We start from the raw sequence: 21,669 nt of genomic DNA, 5'->3' as shown, positions 1-21,669 counted from the left end.
GTGTCTATTAAAATTCCACAATGAAATTTCGTGACCTTTTCTTTACCAAATCATACAATATCCTAGCAAGAGCGAATTTGGGTGCGAATTAGGCCGAATTTTCATCCATGCAATAGAAACTTACTTCGTTTGCGATTTGGTAGCGTCTAAAGTCGACCATAGACATTTTTGGTGGTGAATTCTGACGTTTTATAGAACAAAATTTTCCAATCTGCACAGTCAAAATTTTCCAATCTTACATTTGCACAGTTAAAAAACATCGTGACCCAAAAGCTAAATTTAGTGACTTTCATGACCGTTTTCTGATGTCGTGACCGATAGACACCCTGGTGAACATCATGGCATCCTGTAATTACTGACGTGAATATTAATAGTAGCTATGTGGTTAATAGGCAAAACATCCGATACAATTAACTGTGGAAACTCATGTGGTTCGAATACCACGTTAAGTATAGGTCCACGTCTAAAAACGGTGCTGAAAGGGGTAATAAACGCTAACTCTGAACAGAGTTAAAGATGCCTTTTGTGAAGAAAAAGACAGGGAGAGTGTTTTGATTGCCTATCTAGTCAGATAATATGAAGAATATGATTAAATCGTATGAATAATAAAATTCGCTACTTTTTTGGACTTCCAGTCTATGCTTACATAAGCATTAGTACTCTTATAGAACGGCTATGTCCGTCCGTCGACAGATTTCAGTGCAAAAACGGTAAATGTTAAAGTGAGAAGTAATCTTCTGATGTATAGAAATACACTATTTCCGATTGCAATTTTGATTACTATAATAAAAGAAAAAACTGCTAATCTATAATGTGAGCTTTAAGATCATTTTATCAGCTCGATGAGATCTTCGATTGATATATATCATATTTAGACTATTATTATTATACGGATTATTATTTGGACTTTCATTTATTTTCAGTATTATTATACACTAATACTATGACTGGGAGGCAGTCACTATAGGATTTTAAACGGGTGTAATTCTCTTATTTTTTGTTACAATATTTGTTTTATATTTTCTAAGTTCCTTGAGAAATCAGAACAAAAGCAGTGGCATCAAGCGTACATGACTACCGACGATGGCGGAGAAATTAGAAACTGATATTGCAAGAACTGTTGTCATTGCTTGTTTTGAAATGTGGGAATCTGTAGTCCTTGTGGCGAAGTGTTCAAGAACCTCATGCTGCACTAAGGAATCAGGTCTGTTTTTACTCTTTTATTGAAAACTTTAAAAAAAAAAAAAATTAAAAAAAAAATCCAGCTCGAACAGTACAGTCAACTCCAACTAGATGATATTTTGAGAACCAGTACGAGGAACGAATTCCCCCCACCCCCCAATCAGTTGAGTTATACTTGAGGGAAAAACGGGAAATAATATTTTATTCAATACTAAATACCTGAAACTGCCGAATTTGGAACTAACCTTTTACTGCAGAAAGCACCTTGATTGTCATTTAAATTAATAACCGGATCTGTACCAAATGGAAGAAGTGTACATTTCCTGGAGTGTTGGTTGGAGCACAGAGGACCATATGAATGACCTACTGTCAATCCTACCCTCATGCCGTGAGTTATGGAATCGGCCAAGAACGAAGTTTAACGAACAGAACGATGTAATAATTTAAAAAAAAAAAAAAAAAAAAAAAAATGGAGGATCGTATGAATCCTGTGTTAAAAAATGGTAACAGAATTTCATACAGAACGCAATATCTGTTTGCTAAATGCCTTGTGCTTCTGGTTCCTCAAGGAGTTTACAACAACATAAAACAATAATTCAGAGAATCAATTAAAACTTGACAGAACTACGGCCATTCAAAAATCAGAGTGACTTCCCACTCACTCTGTATTGTAGACTTCAACGCATCTGCCTGTTCACCAATAGTGGATTAGCCACTTCTAGTATGATTTCCTTTGCTTCATGAAATATTTCTTACTTTTAGTTTCTAACCATCAGTTGCTCCTACTAAAGGTGAACATTTACCCTGACACCATACTCAGTCACCCCGAACATACGAATCCTCCTCACCCAGTTGATACTTGTTTGGTCATACTATGAATGTCTATAAAGAAATTTTAAGCTAAGTCATCGATATCCAAAAGTATTTTGAAAATGTAAACTGGGATAGGGAAATGAACACACTAAGAAGTTTAGATATTCTCGTGGTTTAAACTATGTTTGTGCAACTGACAGATTATATATATATACTTTGACAAGTCGTGACAACGTAACATTCAACACTGGACGTTATAACTATTTAGAAAATACGTAATCACTGCTTCTTTAGGTTAACGCATGCGAAGTTTCTTAACACCGTATGACGCTTATTTTGACCTTGGTCATTCACTTTACACCAGTCTTCCTCAGATAAACCAAAATCGAACTAAGCAGTGGTTTTCAGTTTCCGGTAGAACACATGAATTATTATCTTAGGTTTGTTTTCTCACACACTTTCGAAATTACGTATATTTACATCACATTAATAACCCTACTTACAATCGACTACGGTTAAAATGCAAATTACAAAATTGAGTTGTGAACATGCAAGTCAAACAGTATACAATCCTCAACGTCATCTTGCGTCATGTCTTCAAGAGAATAGTGGGCCTCAGCAAGGTCAAGTTACAATAAAGTTTTGATCACGCGCGAAAGTTTTAATATCTATAACGCAATAACTAATCATAAAATGTATCTAATGGCTCCCAACAACAGCTAATAATTTATTCCTCCCGTCATCGCTTCTCTTTTTGATTTACTTGCTTTTAACACCACAATTACAAATCTGAAATAAATCTTTAATCCAACGTCCCACGTTATGTCTTGAAGGCTAAAAACAAATAAATGCAAATAAATCATGAAGAACTCGTTTGTTTGTATAGAATAAAATACACCCCTTCTTCACAATGAGTGTTCTGCCCAAACGTAGGATATATCCCACTTATCCTACTGTAGTTGGGCGGGGACACTAATCCAATTATGCAGAGATAGGAGGGCCAGTTGCTTTCTCCTATGATTCAAGAAGGGATGTAAAACTGGTTAATTACGAATGACGCTTCGCTTAATAAAGCATGATAAAGCTAATGGTTCTTATGCCGAAGGAAAGCACAACCATAACTGGAAAATTAAACAACAACAGAATTTTACACTGTTAAGATTACGGAATTTTAGCCCTACATTAAAAAATGCTTAATTAAGTAAATATAGCACATAAGAATTATGTAGTATCTATCTATTAAAATGCTACAACAGCAATTAAAAGCGCCTGAGCCCCAACCTATAACTTCAGCTTTCAAATCTTTCATTTACGGTTATGCGTGATTTCACGTTTAACAAACATTTTAAGTATTTGTACTTTAAACAGTCTAAATTACTTAACAATATCTTTTCCATACAGCTTATGATATAAAATATTGTTCAAAGCCTTTGTGTTTTAATAAGCTTTCTCAAAAATCAATGCATGTGAATTGTGCTTCCATCTTCCGAGCTCTTTTAAACTATGTTTATATGTTTGTGGCCAATCCTTTCGACAATGAGATCTCGGAAACTACAGGCTCGTTTTCACTGATCGATTGGAAATTTTGCGTAGATTGTCCAGTTTTAATTGAATATTTAAAAAAAATGCCCATTATTTCTTTATTACATTTTTTAAGGGTACACTGGAAGCGTTGAAATTAAAAAAAAAAAAAACCTAAAGCATCATATCCTATGTGTTATACATTCCAACACCACATTGTTGTATATTAGTGTTGTATATGTATCAGGCGTTTGTTTCATGGCCAAATAATAATGCAAAAGGAAGGATAACCATTTCTCGAGTCTAAGATAAATCTTTATTTTTTGAGTGTTTTGCCCAATGAACAACATATATAACTGACATTATAATTAATTGTATATGTAACGTATTAGCTTATTTTAAAATGTATCAAATGCTAATCATGCCTGTTGTTCTGTATGGTTGCGAAATATGGTCTCTTACTCGGAACGAAGAACATAGATGAAAGTATTTGCGAACAAGATCCTGAGACGAATAATTATACCCAAGAGAAACGGGAATAGGGATTGGTGGAATCTTCATAACGAAGAACTACATAATTTATATGGTTTATCAAATATTGTTAGGATCATCAAATCTAGGAGGCTCAGGTGGTCACGTTATGTAGCCAGGATGGAAGAAAGAACGAACGCTTTCAAAATCTTAACTGGAAGACCAGCCGGAAAACGACCATTAGGAAGACCTAGGTGCAGATGGGAGTACAATATTAAGATAAATTTCGCAGAAATAGAAATACGAAGTAGAAACTTGATGCAATTGGCCAAGGATGGAACTCAGTGGAGAGCTTTTGTGAACGCGGCATTGAACCTCCGGGTTCCATAGGCCAAAGAGTTACTTAGAATATGTATTTGTTTATTACATACTACATGCAAGAAGAAAGAAAACACAGATCATACATGAATTAAAAACTGTAACCGGAAGTAGCTTCAAATCTTGCAAACGGTACGAGATATTGAAAAGTAATCGAAAAAAATCTCCCCTTTACGGTATCTCTTGCCGATTTTTAGCAAGACTTCTTTCACTTGTGTCTGCAAAGGAACATGTACAGATGTGAGAAATAACAAGGAGATTCATGCTCATATATGAATGATGCGCTGTGTAAAGAGCGAAGGTTCAGCTAGTCATATATTAAAATGCAAGGTTTATAAGTTTGTCTTCAAAGAAAAGTTTATATGTTTGCCTCCAATCCTTTCGACAATGAGATCTGGAAAACCACAAGTGCTAGAAACGTCCCGTTTTCACTGGTCGATTCCAAATTTTGTGTAGATTGTCCAGTTCTAACTGATTAAAAAAATGACCGTTATTTCTTTATAACATTTTTAGGGGTACACGGGACATGTTGAAATTTTAGAAAAGTAAAGCATCATATCCTACAAGTAATACATTCCAACACCACATAGTTGTATACAGGGATTGTATATCTCTCAAGTGTTATTTTATGGATACATGACAATTAAAAACAAAGGATAACCATTTCTCCAGTCTACGATGAATCTTCATCGTTTGGAGTATTTTGCCCAATGAACACCATATATCATTGACATTATAATTAAGTGTGTATGTAATGTATTTGCTTATTACATACTGCATGCAAGAAGAAAGAAAATACTGAGAAACTACAACCGGAAGTAGCCTCAAATCTTGCAAACGGTGGGAGATAAGGAAAGGGGTTCGAGCCGCTTTTGAGTTATCAGACGTCCGTACTCATTTTTAAAAATTTATATAATGTCCTTTTCTTCAAACTACAAATGATATTAAAATTCAACGCTGCCTCTGGGTGATTTCAAGTCACCAAATTTTGTACAGAGAGACATCTTCACATCTAATGGCGTATTAAGGCACTTTTTTTTCTTTTTCGATTCGAGGAAGTTAGGGAAGTTACACGCTCCAGCGGTTCAAAAAGTATGAATTATCTCAGATGCTCCTCAAGTTAGACAATCCACACTACTATAATGTGTTGTAAGTTGCATCGTATTCAACTCACAAGAAAAGTTGTGCACTTCTGCTAGTAACTAATAAAATAGTTATCTCAGTTTAACTTGCTGTTTTACGAAATGTGTAACATTTTCAATTCAGTCACTTAATTGGTGTGTCAATCACGTCCCATCTCTAGTAGTTATAGACAGGCGCGCATCTAAAAAAAAAAATTTGTTGGAGTGCAAATGTTGAAAAGTCCGAAACGGTCTCCTGTGACTGCACTCATGGAGAAGACAAAACAAAAGTATACTATTCAAAAAGAACATTCTTTTTCTTCTGCGAGGGTGTTCGAACTTACTAGATTCCCAGGGTATGTATTCCTGGTTATAAAATAGTATTTGAATAGCCATTTCCGTTTCGTCAAACTCTTTCTACACACAAAAAAGCACAGTATAAGCATTTGTTCTTTACGTAAGAAAATTAATTTGTTTCATTTCATGGAACTCTTTCTCGGTATCCGTAATGTTTTTTTTTTTTTTTTTTTTTAAACCGAGGCAGTGTAAAACTTTCTATTAACTACAAATGTTTGATTTCACTAAGGCTTCTTTCGTGATTAGTCATGCGAAATGAGATCAATTTGAGGTACTCCACTGATTGCACCAGTTTTCGGTTGAATAAATAATTTACGTTTGCTTTCTGAATATTAGTTTTTCTATTATTTTCTTCCAATCAAGAAATCGGTGACCGTACGAAGTCAGTCTTCTTTTACCTTCGAAGAGCTACCCATTTTTTTCCCCCCTTTCTTAAGTCGAGAACATCTGTAGTAATACAACAACCAAAATCAAAAAAGTTCGTCAACATACATACACATATAGAAAGCTACTTTTTAGGTATACAAAATACATACACACTAATAACACATTATTATTATTATATTACAAGTATTATTAACTACAGATTTCTACGTGATGCGACTGATACTTGATCTATTTTGAAGCAAAGGTGGTTTTTAAAACCTTATTTAAACTTTGAAAAAAAAAAAACTTTCTTTTCTTGCTGTAATACTCTACTCAAGTTTACTTAGGCTAGGACCTACTACTTACGATGCTTTCAACGGGCCGACTTCACCTCATATAACATAGGAAATAAAAAATAAAATAATATACAGGGTGACCCATTTTAATCTTCCCACGGAAATATCTCGAAAACGATTTAACATAACTGAACTGGACAAAAACTCAAATAGGAAATACCATGGGGCAAATCGAATGATGATGTCGCGGTGCCCCCAGGGCCGCTCTTCAAGGGGGCCCGGGGACGAACTTTAATATTTTAAATCAGGGTGGATTGATTTAAATCGAATTCCGAAATAAATCAACATAAAGTGAAAATAAGTAAAATCCCGCTTCTGTTGTGTTGTTTCGATTATGGAAGTTAATAATCATAATACAATGAGACTCAAATGTACAGTATAGTATGAAAACAAGTGTCATGCAGAGGATGATTAGGGAAAATTCCGTTTTGAACAGGTAACGAAGCAATCCTGCTTTCTTCTTTTCGTAACATTGGGTTTAGGTTTTAAAATCGTTAACTATTCCAACGGGGAAATCACCATTGACATTTAAAGGCCAACATACACTAGCGTATTTTCAGCGCGCATTTTCGGTCCGTAAAATGATGTCGTAAATTTCGGTCCGTAAGTTGGCCCATACACCTAGCGTAAAAATAGGCGCGTAAAAGAAGAAGAAAAAGAAGCGGTCATTTTTCGCTCTTCCTCTTGTCTGTTGTTTGAGCACGCGGTCGTTTTCCAGTTTGCTCAAGTTGTTTGAAGAGGACGCATATACCTTCTAAGTGCAGGTCCTACAAACATTATGCTATTTAGGAAACGAATAAAAAGAAAGAACAACAGAATAGATTTGGATAGGAAGTGATATTCAAATGTAGGAGTACTTTTTGTTTCTTTTTCGTAGTATCGGAATGTGAAATTCCCATAGAATGTTTTAAGAAAGTTAAATCAGGTTAAAAAAAAGAAGAAAGGGAGAAAGCAAAACAAAAGCTAAATGCATGATTTTGCGAAAGCAGTATTCAGTTTAATAAATTTTCTCACTAAATTTGTTAGACTTCTCGAACAAATAAATAAATCTACTCTCTTGGCGTAACATATCTCATGGAACCAGGGCCTACCATCCAGCTTGTGCCACTCATGTCTTTAGGGCAGGGTGCGAATCCCGGGCCGGAATTTCCTTGTATTTTGTTTTAATCCCTTCCAAAAGCAACAAATTGAAACATTGATCGCTCACAAAGCAATCAACTTTCTCCTGTTAGGAACTATTTTATTCCCCTTCAAATATACACAACCTAATTTGCGCACTGCTTTTGGGTAATATATGCTCACCACATCTGCTGCTCTTGTAGAATCTAGTAATTAATGAAAGGGTCAAGTAAAAGAAGGAAAGTCAACCGTCTCCAAGTACAAACAAACCAAGTTTTAATTTCAAAGTGTGACTTGACAAGCTATTTAAAAGTTCCAAAGAATATCTAGAATAATTAAAATTTAATATTTAGAAAACGAATTAACACTTGATCTGAGGTACAACATAACCAAGTGAAAACAATATCAATTGTATTGTTATACTTTACTAATATGAAAGGTGGCAACTAATTCACTCTCCTGTTTTCTTTCACGATCTTTGAAGCATAGCATTTGTTCTAACAGTGACGATATTAATGCACCATGCTACATTACATTGGATAGTACATTTGCTCATAATATTAAGTTGCTTGGAAGTTAAAATATCTTTTTAAGATAAAAAATACTTTACCTTAAATACAACTAATTTTTAAATATATAAGTGCTTGTGCTATCTCTTATCCGTTTAGCAACCGTAGAATAGATTGCTTTATATTTAGAATAGTTCTCATCAGAGTCGTAACTAAGTTGGGGGGCCAGCGGGGCGGTTGCCCCGGACGCTGATAGCAAGAGGGTGCCGAAGGAGCAAGAAGAAAGGAAAGTATTGGAAATGAAAATAGATTTGTTAAAAATTTTCTTGCTCGCTACGCCCGTAATCCAAGCGTTTCAATAAGTCAGAACAAGTTTTTACTTATTACTTAAAAAAAAAAGCTATTATTTCTTAATGACGATGTGACATACATGCTGCCAAGTAATGACTTACAATGTAAACAAGAGCGTTTTCAAAATCAGAAACGGTCACCGTCTTGAATACGTACGAATTACGCATTTTGATGATGATGAGTTTGGTTAGATAATCACGTTTTTCTACCCAATCGTTTTAATCACGACGGTGAGAATAAAGGTATGAAAAATGAAAGGAGTGAAGAGAGACACAAGTTGGTGTTCGCGCTAGAATATTAAAAATGAAGGTAAACAAGAGGAATAATAACGTTCTTGAATTTGAAACAGTTGTAGAATAGGGGCTTAATGGGTCAGAACTTTACCCCACGAATTTCGTCTTTTTCAAAGTGGTCGCTACCAGTGTTTTATTATTATTATTATTATTTGATTGACATATGAAATGCTTCCAATTTAAAGGAATTTATTGGGATCATTTCTGCATTAACTACTTGTATCGCCAGGATTCTTTTTTGTGCTTACGTATCTAGTTGTATGATATTTTTATATAAATATATATATATATATGCGTGTGTGTGTGTGTGTGTATTTATATGTATCCATGTATTTTAATATGTTTATTAATAAAAGTAACCTTAAATTCAAAATTTTCAGTCATTATCCGGATACCCGGATGAAAATGACTTACATGTTCGTAGCGCCCTCCATCGGTACTGCTGGAATTCAATATGGTGTTGGCCCACCTTTAGCCTTGATGACAGCTTCCGCTCTCCAGGCACACTTTCACTCAGGTGCTGGAAGGTTTCTTGGGGAATGGCAGCCCGTTCTTCACGGAGTGCTGAACTGAAGAGAGGTATCGATGTAGGTCGGTGAGGCCTGGCACGAAGTCGGCGTTCCAAAACATCCCAAAGGTGATCTATAGGATTCAAGTCAGGACTCTGTGCAGGCCAGTCCATCACAGGGATGTTATGGTCGTGTAACCACTCCGCCACAGGCCATGCAGTATAAACAGGTGCTCGATCGTGTTGAAAGATGCAATAGCCATCCCCGAATAGCTCTTCAACAGTGGGAAGCAAGAAGGTGCTTAAAACATCAATGTAGACCTGCGCTGTGAGAGTGCCACGCAAAACAACAAGGGGTGCAAGCCCACTTCAAGAAAAAAACAACCACACAATAACATCACCACCTCCGAATTTTACTGTTGGTACTACACGTGCTGAGAGATGACGTTTACCGGGCATTCGCCATACCCACACCCTGCCATCGGATCACCACGTTGTGTATCGTGATTCGTCACTCCACACGTTTTTCCACTGTTCAATCGTCCAATGTTTACTCTCCTTACGCCAAGCGAGGTATTTACCTGCGTGATGTGTGGCTTATGAGCAGCCACTCGACCATGAAATTCAAGTTTTTTCTCACCTCACGCCTAACTGTCATAGTACTTGGAGTGGATCCTGATGCAGTTTGGAATTCCTGTGTGGTGGTCTGGATAGATGTCTGTCTATTCTCTCTTCAACTGTCGACGGTTTCTGTCAGTCAACAGACGAGGTCGGCCTGTACGCTTTTGTGCTGTACGTGTCCCTTCACGTTTCCACTCCACTATCACATCAGACACAGTGGACCTAGGGATGTTTAGGAGTGTGGAAATCTCGCGTACAGACTTCTGACACAAGTGACACCCAATCACTTGACCACGTTCGAAGTCCGTGAGTTCTGAGGATCGCCACATTCAGCTTTCTCACGATGTCTAATGACTACTGAGGTCGCTGATAATGAGTACCTGGCAGTAGGTGGCAGCACAATGTACCTAATACGAAAAACATATGTTTTGGGGGGGTGTCCGGATACTTTTGATCACGTAGTGTATGTAGTAGCCAAACTACACTTTGGATTTCAAGTACAAACATTAAACATATTATTTACCTCTATCGATCAATATTAAGAAATTCCCAAAGAAGGTCCCGTTACATTTCACAAAATATTTTTTACCGTAAAACAATCAAAATTAAAATCATCTTTATGTGCTCACATACAGAATATCATAAAATTACAAAAGTTTACAATTATTACTGGAAATTGATGCTGTTACCCATTTCGAACATTTTTTTAAATCACATAATTTCTAACGTATTAAAATTTCATTTCTTATATATAGTATGAAACGTAAATAGTTATAAATTTTCATAATTGTTCTCAAAGTGGATTTGTGTACAGCAAAGGCAGTTTTGTAAGTTTAACAAAAAGTCCAGAATAAGCCTCTTGAAAACAGCTTTTATTTGTAAAAGAATAGAGAATGATCACTTTTGGCTGTTGCAATAGTCTGTGCAAGCAGCATAATAAAAATTCCACGTAGTATAACGACAACAGCTGTTTCTTTTATTTGTAAAAAAAAAAAAAAAAAAAAAAAGCTTGATAAGGTGAGTGTAGGGGCGCCGAATTCTACTTCGCCCCTGGCGCCGAAATCTCTACCAACGGCTCTGTTTTTCATCCACCTTCTAAACATTTGTATTGTTTACTAACACTTATCGATTCGACTGTGATGTTCTCCTCATTGTTGCAAATATATATATATATATATATATATATATATATATATATATATATATATATATAAAATTTTTCGAACTTTTAATATTCCCCTTCACCGGACGCAAATTCTTATTAATTAATACACTGAGAAAAGTCCGTTATTCGGACAGCGGTATATTGTAGAAATATACAGAATCATTATGTTTACTACAGAAATCTGCACGGAACATACGTTATCCATATGCTACAGACTTTTCCCGCTTAGATGTTACATCATTCCGTTGCGGGATGTATAACATCTAACAATCTTCCATATATCACATACGTATACGTATGTTACATACGCCAGTTGTATGTTACATGCGTATATCTGTATGTGAGATCCTGACCACTTATATACAGGTCTTTCGTTCGTACAGAAAGTACGTTTATTCGAAACATGTATGCGGAAAGTATGTATAAAATGTACTTTTTTCAGTTATACATTTGTTGTACGTTAAGTCCTAAAACTACATGATTTACACATGTAACATACGTTTTTACGTACGTCACATACATTTTTCTCAGTGTATAATTTCACAATACGCCCTCTGTCCACCTCTAATGTTAATGTATAAGATATAAGAAATTTACAGCATTCAATGTAGGGTCTAGTGAAAACCTTGTGACACAGTAAGCAGACACTTTTAATCGATGAAACCAACTTTTAAATTTAAAAAAAAATGATTGATTCTAATGACTGGACCAAACCACATGTTCAAATTAAATATAACAAATTTGGTGCTTTTTTTAAAAAAAAGTCATTTATTTAATTGTAAACAAATTAATTTAAGTTGTTGGCCAATGTAATGACTATTAGTGAATATTCTACGTTTGAACGCATCGTTTGATGATTAACAGTTAATGAAAATATAATGAAACTAATTGTAGATCTGAAGTGAAGTAATTCAAATAAAACCGTATAGATCTAATTAAATACTACTAAGATTATTCCTCAACAATTTCTTAAAATTCACTTAAATTGGGAATATTATTAGCAAGTTTGCTGTCCATCAGCGATTAGGGGCGTGGAGGTAATTGCTGCCCCCACTTTTTTTGGCTTTACACTATAGCCTAATTACATGCCCCCTTACTATTAGTAGTGTTTTGTCCCCCTTTCTAGTGTTCATACCCAATTGCCGTCACTGGTACTTTCCATTACAAGCGAATAGATCTGTGTTTTTGCGCAACTACAATTGATTACGGGAAGTAAGATAAATTTAACGCTTTATTAAAATTATTATAGTTATTTAGTATACTAAATATTAAATTTGTCTAAAAGAAAGATGTTTGCACGTGCATGTTATATGGGAACATAAAAAACAGCAAATAATAAAATGTGAGGTTGTTACAAATAATTGTAGCTGTTTCATGAATTTGGCGTAGCTATGATATTTGGCATATTATCACGAAGCTTTACCATAATATAGACCTTAATTTATTTAATTTCGAACTTATAGTGGTCAAATTCCTTTCAAACATTAGCTATCACAACTCTCTATTCTCCAATTCAACTCCGATTAGGTTATTTTCAAACAAAGTTAAACTATTCTGAACAACTGGTTTGTTTAAATTTTACTACATGTTGGTACAAACACCCAACTGCTTATTAAAATTAACTGAGAGCTACCCAATCTTAGTTTAGATTTTTTTTTTTCAAAAGAAGTTTAAACTGTTAACTCATTAAAGACACTTTGAACCAAATCCATTCGTTCATTTAAATTTATTATTATTATTATTATTATTATTATTATTATTATTATTATTATTATTATTATTATTATTATTATTATTATTATTATTATTATTATAATTTTTATTATTATTATTATTATTATTATTATTATTATTATTACATTTGTTTCACAACTTATGAACCAATGATTTGAAACAATCTAATTCGGAAGAGTTTCCATTTACTGGTTCAGAAAATAAATAGATTTGTTTTATTTTAAATTTTCATTTCTCTCAGTGTAAAGAGCCCGTCGTATTGTATGTTTTTAATACTCATAGTTCTTATATTCATTACATAAGGCATATTTCACTGTAAGAAAGCGTAGTTATAAGGAATTAAGCAGAAAGTAAAAAGAAAAATGTAAACAAACTTGTATGTTATACGAAACTGAAAACAATTAAATATCAATTAATTTCGAAGATCTAGTAGTAAAAATGACACTAAAATAATACACTATTAAGTAAGAAGAAAAATAGTACACTATTAAGTCAATTATTATATAAATTCTCCTGACAGGATGGACATGCTACTTATAAAGATAGTAAAACGATTAAGTTGAGTTGATTTTGAGTTTAACGTCCCTTTCACCAGCGAGGCTATATGAGACGAGACCTACTGATTAACGTGGAATCCGAACCACATGAACTCCCATCGGGAAGCAAACCCGGCTCTCCCACGCCAAAGACACGTATGCTAACCGTTTAGTCACAGAGGAGCTCAGTAAAATGATTGACTTGTTCGTGAAAGAAATTATTTAAGTGTCAGATATTCATTGTTATTTAATATTTTGTGATAATAGACCTTAAGTTAACGTTTATCTGGGGAGAATTGATAGTAACCACACCACAAAGGTTTAATGGCATACTACGAGTTAACATGAACTATTATGAGTGTAACCCTATTTCCTGCAAATGGGTGTCATTTCAATTTTGGCGTTAAGTATGTTCTGTTTTGAGTCTACATAAGCTTTTCAAATAAGTGTTTGCCCAGTCCCCATCATGACGAGATATAATAAAATGTTGAAAAATATTCAACATAGCTGGTACCCTGGATTGAACTTGAACTTTTAAGGCTGAAAAGCAAGCACACTAAAACGAGCGGTATAATGATTGTGCTATTTAGACTTAGTATGTGAGCACTAATGGCGAAATAGGATTATTAGGTCTATTAAATTTAAATATATGTACCATCTGAGGTTTGAAATAATTCACAAAGAAAGAAACACTAGCCTATGTATTGTGGTTTATCACATTTTCTTTTTCACGAGTAATGTTAAGATCACGTGAAAAAAAATAATAATGACTGTGATCCTATTTTGTTACAAGTTCTTGTAAAATTGAGAAGGTACTTAAAATAACAATCAGCAGGTGGTCGAAATAGCAAAAAAAAAAAAAAAAAAAAATCAGTGAATTTCGATAGTCAAACGCAATTTTTTGCTGTTTTATCAGGCAGATATCGAGATAGTATCTTGTTGAAGTATTTTGGGACTAATTGTCAAATATTAAATTTAATGTTAAATTCGTAGTCGAAAGACATCATGTTCGATTGGATTGGGTTTGACTTGAGCGACCTCTTAGACAGCGAGGCTATATGAGAAGTGAGATCCAAACTGCGTGAGCTTCTGCCGAGAATCGAACAGGATGTCCTGCACCGGAGAAGCTTACGCTGACTATATAACCACGGAGGAGCTCTCATAATTTGCGAATTCAGATTAGGAAGTATTGGATTTAAATACCGTTTTCTCTGTGCACTCAAAATTAATTATGAATTTTAATTAGGAAATAAGGTCTCGTTTTGTGCAATAGGAAATATTAGTTTAGCCGAAATCGTATATTGTATGGAAAGACTGAAACTAGATTGGAATGATGATTTCTGGTGAGTCTACCAGCAAACCTCAGCAACGATTCGCGAGGACAACACAAGAACAGGTTTTCTCTTCTGAAAACAATAAGACCAGACCAGGGAGAAGGCCGTGGAAAGGGCAAGAGACCACCTGCTGCTCGAAAACCCTTTCATCTGAGCCGTTTTTACGCGCCGTATTTACGCTCGAAGTTAAAAGCACCCAGACTTTTCCAGCGTATAAAAATTCGGTACGTAAACGTACGCCAGGTCCCATACACTAACGTATTGACAGCTGCTAACAAGACTAGCGCATGAAATTTTATGGCTACGACTGAAAAATACGTCAGTGTATGGCCGGTGTAAGACGAAAATTCTTTTTTTGTGCGTGTCTGTTTGTTTGTTCCCAAATAAAAGGGCGTATTTAGAGGGGTCCTATCCCCTCTCCAAATTGTTTTTTGTTAATTCTATAAGTTTAGGCGAAATTTATGTATTTCATGCCGCAAGCTAGTTGTGAGTTTTTAAAAATAGGCCCTTGAGAAATATCAGTAACTTTTGTGAAAAAAAAGTGTCATTTTAAAACGTTGCTGTACTTTTTCCTTAATGCTTAAGCTTTTAAACAATATAACCTATTTTTAGGTGATAGGGTAGAATCTTCATTATTTGATTAAAAAAGTACCAATAAAGCTTTTTACTTCGTTTTCTTCAAGACTGGAGGCATTTTAGAACACGTTACATATGCTTTCACGCCTTTCTGCGTTGAGGCCTAGTGTGTGATGACGTCATAAATTTAAAAAAGATATTTTTTGTTATGCGTATTATTATTTTTTTGGCGGGTTATATTTTGCATTCAGAACACTGAAATTTTGCACACTCGTTCAGTGCAATCCGTAATTATTTTCAGATGTTTTCAGACCTCTCCGTGGAAACAGCGGGTCCAGAGGGGCAAAAATGTTTAAAAAATGACATTTTTAACAAACAAAAAAAAAAAGTTTTTCGTGATTTTCCCGCCTCAGATGGAGACATATGAATGGTACCGTTTGAAAGGCTGTTCTATTCTGAAGAAACTGATGTACATACTATATGGGTCATTTGCAAATAAATTGGCTTTTTGGAGACTAAAAACGGCGAAACTTAAATAATTAAAATATCATTCTCATAATTAGCACTCATCATACGCACTAAAAATTTAAACCGTTCATGGTCGAGGCCAACTCATTTTATTAAGATTTTCACCATTTTTACAGCAAAAAGGGAAATCCATGCATCAGGAGAATGACATGATTTTTTAATTTTATGCTTATAACTGGCAGCCAGAGGCTCTCATAACCTTAAGCGTTAATACAAGGATAATCTTTAACTATAGTTAAAAACTAAGGGGTCAGAGCGTGAAAAAAGTTTAAAATTATATTATTATATAAAGAATATGGAGAACATAAAATATTAAAGCGATATGTATAACATAATACTTAGTTTTAATTACAAGATGCATACAAACGTACATAATATACTGTATGTTTTAGAAAATGATATATAATAGTAACATCACAGTCGTTCAATCTATTTAAATTCGCATTTCTATGTGCGAAACTAGGAATAGCAACATGCTATCTTAAAGAATATAGCCTATGACGCAAATTCTAATCTCAAATTCGACGGCTATAAGACAAGAAGTCTGAAAATAAACATACCGTTTCATCATACAAGCTTTGTTTGTTGGAAAGTATAAATTTAATGCAATTGATATATTTTTCACATAACTTCTATAAAACAAGATCTTATCTAAAAGAGTGTGACTATTGTCTGTATTCAATAATAAATATAAGAGACCGATCATTACATTCATTAAATTTAAAAGAACTTACACAGAGTACTTCTTTACTATTCTATACTTAAAATTTATAGAACTCACGCTGTCCTTTTACAATAATTTCTGGAAGTGGAAGAACTTCAGTAACTTCATGAACATTACAACTGTAAGTAATACCATTGAGGTTCCTCTTCCATAGTTTCGTGTCTTTATCACATTGAATAAGATACTCAATATTCACTTCACCATCCTTCACATCACTTCTACACAGTGCAATGTACTGAAATGACCTTTTTCTACCCTTTATATTAACGCGAATAAATTTTCCCTCTTTAATGCGAAGTAGTAACATTTGCACAAGATGCATCATCATCACTACTATAAATGTCTTCAACTCTGAGTTTCTCTCTGGTTGGAATTTGAGAATTAGAGTACTGGCCTAATTCATAGTGATAACAATAACCTGTACAATCAAAACAAGACAGCATTCTCATTCTGAGTAATCGTCTGTTACTTGTGTCCTTTTCTGTGACCACTTGATGTACAGACATGGTTCCTTTAATTTTTTTTACCTTTCTCCTGGATAATTTGCGCTGCATTTGTTTAATATCATCCGATGATATCTCTTCAATGATTACACTTTGCATGCTCTCTTTTAAACACTTGACTAAAGCTGCTGAGTTTGCAATATCCTTACCCTGTGCTACTATGTTGTCTGCCACTCGTTTGCACGTGCCTCCAATGCCATCTGGTGCCCCTTGACCATGATCAGCTTCATGATAGTTCCAGGTAGCTTTAGACGTGTTGCCACGTTTTGCCTAATCCTCGTTTCGCCTAACCAATTATCTGACACTTTTATGACAGATAAATGATAAGATTTCAGTCCGCCATTTTAGGCGAAAAAAGGATCCTCGTTTGGCCTAATCCTCGTTACGCCTAAAATGGCGGACAATAAAAAAAATCACGGAAATTCAAGTAGAGGGAAATTACAAAACAAAATTCCCTAGAAAGAAATGCAAATTTTTAAATATTGATATTATATTAACCTGTGGTCAACATTTTCTAGCAGTTAGGATTAGCAAACTCCTTTATGTATTTACCATGTCCGTATATATAATGTGTGTGTGTGTATCTGTATGAGAGAGAGAGTGAGTCCGCCCGGGAGACTAAAAGATCACTACTATGTGTTACGAACATTAAAAAACTCTTCACTACTAATTCTTGTTATCTGGACAGTTAACCTCTTATAATAGACCTGTCCTTTTTATTTAAAGAACCTAGACTTCTTTACAATTTCACAAACTTCAATAACCAACATATTTTCCATCTATATACAATTACACAAAAACTATTACCAATATTGCAACCACTGTATACTCAATTCATCAACATTACATATCCATCACAACCGATAATTCTACGTAAACATAATTACGCTCTTCAATTGTCTCTTTTAAAAATTAACACTTTGTCCGATAAAATTACCAACTGCTTTACAAACCCTAACATCCTCCCGGGGTTTGCCAAGAAAGAAAGAAAAAGAAGATAAACTACCATAAACTAACATCTAACCTAACCCAGTACATTTCTTAACTGTGTTTACTTTTCTTCTTCCTCCTATCTAAATTCAACAACTTTTGTTCTAGTTCCATAATTTTATGTCTTAGAATCTGTATTTCTCTATCCTTACATCTAAGCTCTGAAAACATACAGAATAATATTTCCTGTTTCATATTAAACTTCAATTCTTTCTCCTTTTCTTTACTTTGAAGAACCGTAGGTCTCTTGCTGTCTTCCTTCTTCTTGTGACCTCTTCTTATGTTTCTAACCTTATGACTGCTGCGTCTCTCTCTGTCATTTTTAAATTTATCTTCTTCCTCTTTTGAATCAAATAACCATCTATATTTAAAGCTGAGATTTTTTAACTTTCTCCGTTCTTCTAGTGGCATCTTTAGCCGGGCATTGCCGTCCTTCTGTGAACAATTACTAGAACAACTTTCATCAATATTCATACCACTAGAGGGCAGTAATTTCGATTCGCCTACTAACATTTTTAAATCTACTAAATCGTCTTCTGCCTTATGCACGATTCCTTGTAAATTATCCACCTCAGTTTGCTGATGCAAGGTGTTCATAGTTAAAGTTTGGTACAAATCACTAACACCCTCCTGGTCTAATAGTGCTACATCTGCACCGGGCTTTGTAACTTTGTCATCGCTATCTTCGCAGCTTCTCATCTGTAGTTGTTCCATCTTATTCTCAACAGACTGCAGTACACACGCACGAGCAAAATGGTTGAGTCCTGTACATCGGAAGCAACGCTTGCCGTAAGCTGGACATTCTGTTCTTACATGTGTTCTTCGACATTTTTTGCACTTAACATAATTTCCTTCCTCTAGTTCGGTGGGCTCTGACAACGACGAATACCCATGTCGTTGAGTCATGCTCCTAGGTGAACGGTGAGCACTCGATGTACTACCTCAATGATTTATGTCCTTTCTCTTCCCTCTTCCTTGGTTTTTGTCAATTTTACCAATCTGCTGGTGCTGCAAATCTGAAGCACTAAAAATTGCTATTTGTTCTTCGGTATTTTCTGCTGCAGTTGCTATATCTACAGCTTGCTGAAATGTTAATGATTTTGCTGCCAACAACTGTCGTCTTGCCACATTGTTCTTTAATCCAAAAACGAATTGGTCCCTCAATGAATGTTCCAAACAGGATTCAAAATTACAATAACTTGCTTGATTCCGTAAGGCCATTACAAACTGAGATATTGACTGGAATTCTAATTGCTTAAGTTTGTGAAATAAATGCAATAAGGATGTTAGATTCACTATTTTGCACACCAGTTAAATTTGATTGTATCATGCGTGTCCTCAACTCCGGATTATCCTTAACTAGTATCATTAAAATTTGTTCAATTTTTACACCATCTCCGAGACGTAGCAATCTTAATCAGAGACTTACGCTATGTACGTTCCGGTAGTATGTCAAACGAGTGAAATTTGAATTCAAAAGTTATAATTTCACCAGTCCAAATAAAAAAAAAACTAGTTGATTAAGTGCTTTGAGAAAATTCAATTTGTAATGTATTGGGACGACAAAACTATAAATGAAGCAGAGACGTATAACAAAACTGCTAGAGTATAAAGAATACTTGTTTATCTTGAGCTTCATTCAGATGTGTTCTTGCACATCTGAAATATAGCCACTATAGATGCTGAGGGCGTTAAGTTTAAATGAAAGGTATATCAAATGTTAATGTTCTCAAAATGAAAAGGAAAAACATTTGTCGACATAACACAAATGTCGATGCATTTCCCCTAAAGCAACTGCTCGTACTAGAAATTAGTTTTTTGGAAATAAAATATTTCTCAGTTCTTCATATAGTAGGGAATAATCTTTCGAAATTTACCTCCAGTCTTACTTCCGCGAATTTTTTTATAGTCTGCCATTTTAGGCAAAACGAGGATTAGGCCAAACGAGGATACTTATTTCGCCTAAAATGGCGGACACAAATCTTATCATTCATCTGCCATAAAAATGTCAGATAATCGGTTAGGCGAAACGAGGATTAGGCCAAACGATGCAAGATCCTTTAGATATGTTTGGGTACATTTCAAAAAAATCACTGCACAAAACACTAAACATCAAGTTATTCCTATATTGAGTAACAGGGCTGTCACTCCAGAAATGGATTATATCTATAGTCGGATGCAGTTTTTTCATCACTGGTTGAAGATGGGCCCAAATCGCAGGTACTCCACGTAGAAGGTTACTGAACAGAGTACAAAAACTTCGTATATTAATGTTAGACTCGCTTTTGTCGCGGGTATAAACGACCACCGTGTGCATTGCCACTTGTTGTCTTGATCCTCCAAAGTTAAATGACTGTATTTCTTCTGAATATTTACATGCATAATTCTCACTAAAATCCATGTGAATTATTGCTTCTCTTCGAGTTATGGTCTCTTTTTGCAATCTCAAAGTATTTTGTTGGTGTCTTACTCGAGCCACATGCTTCGAAAATTCATCTACTATTTTTATTAACTCATTTGCTATTTTTGAAACTGTCGTATCTATTTTTTCTTTAACAACTTTTTTCACCGATTTGACCGATCCATTGCTATCTGTATAATTTTCAGTTTTTGTGATCCACTTTGAATATTCGGCTTCATGATCATCAAATTCCTTGAAAATGATTGTTTTCTTGTTGCATCTTTCACATTCTCTTAATAAACATTGTCCCTCTTGCGAGTCACAGCAAATTATTTCTAACACCGAGTCTGGTTTTGACACATCTAAACAGCCATATGCATAGAGAGCTTTGATTAACATTTCCATATTTGAATGTATCACACATTTGCACATCTCTCTTTCACCGATAGTCATTTTCGTCACCCATTTTGGCCGGTACCGGGTAAACGTGCTATGGCTGATATTTTTCTTTTCGGGTTATCTCTCAAATACTTTGTATATAAGGTGGTCATGCTATCTTCCAATACTCTTCGTTGATGCTTTCCACACTTAGAACTGACAATCCTTTTTTCCTGGGAATATTCTACTGATATTGTCTTGCTCGTGAAACGAGATGATATCCTGTTGAAGCTTCGGAGTAGCTGTCTTGCGCACTCTGGCATTTTCTGCCTCTAACATTTTTACGCGCCCTCTCTTCAGAAATCTAGCTGCGGACAACATCCGATACTTTTTTTAATATTTTTCCTCTGGTTATTAAGTATAACATTCGTTTTTTTCTCTTCGAACCCCCACCCTTCATTGTCTCAACTGATTGTGTTAACTGTTGATTAATAACTTCACCAAAGAGAAGTCCTTTTCTTATTTCACTCTTATTTCTTGAAGCTATGAGCTTTCCTACTTTCTTTCTTGGAGTTAAAATGATTCTTTGTTTGAGCTAATTTCCCTAGAAGATTTCGTTTTCAATCTTTGCAGCCGTTTCTTGTATTTATCCTACTTTCTCTTCAGACATTTAATCACTTCATCTTTTACACTCAACTCGCGATTTTTTTCTCTTCTCACTTTCTTTTTCTTCTGTTCTGTTGTCTTTATAATTTCTGCCACAATTTTTGGGGAATGTGGAACATCCTTGCGTTCCGAAGCACTGTCTGATGGGATAATATCACAAAAAATAGT

At 34.8% G+C, this 21,669-nt stretch overlaps 1 protein-coding gene across 3 annotated transcripts in view; it reads right to left on the bottom strand.

The window, feature by feature from the left end:
- The window catches only part of Pli (E3 ubiquitin-protein ligase pellino), a 221,366-nt gene that overhangs the window by 123,876 nt on the left and 75,821 nt on the right, over positions 1 to 21,669 (bottom strand). The window lies entirely within an intron of this gene.

This window comes from Thermobia domestica, chromosome 11, assembly GCF_964235325.1.
Source record: "Thermobia domestica chromosome 11, izTheDome1.hap1.1, whole genome shotgun sequence".
Taxonomy (NCBI): domain Eukaryota; kingdom Metazoa; phylum Arthropoda; class Insecta; order Zygentoma; family Lepismatidae; genus Thermobia; species Thermobia domestica.
Note: the sequence above shows the minus strand (reverse complement) of the source record. Positions and strands in the feature narration are given on the sequence as shown.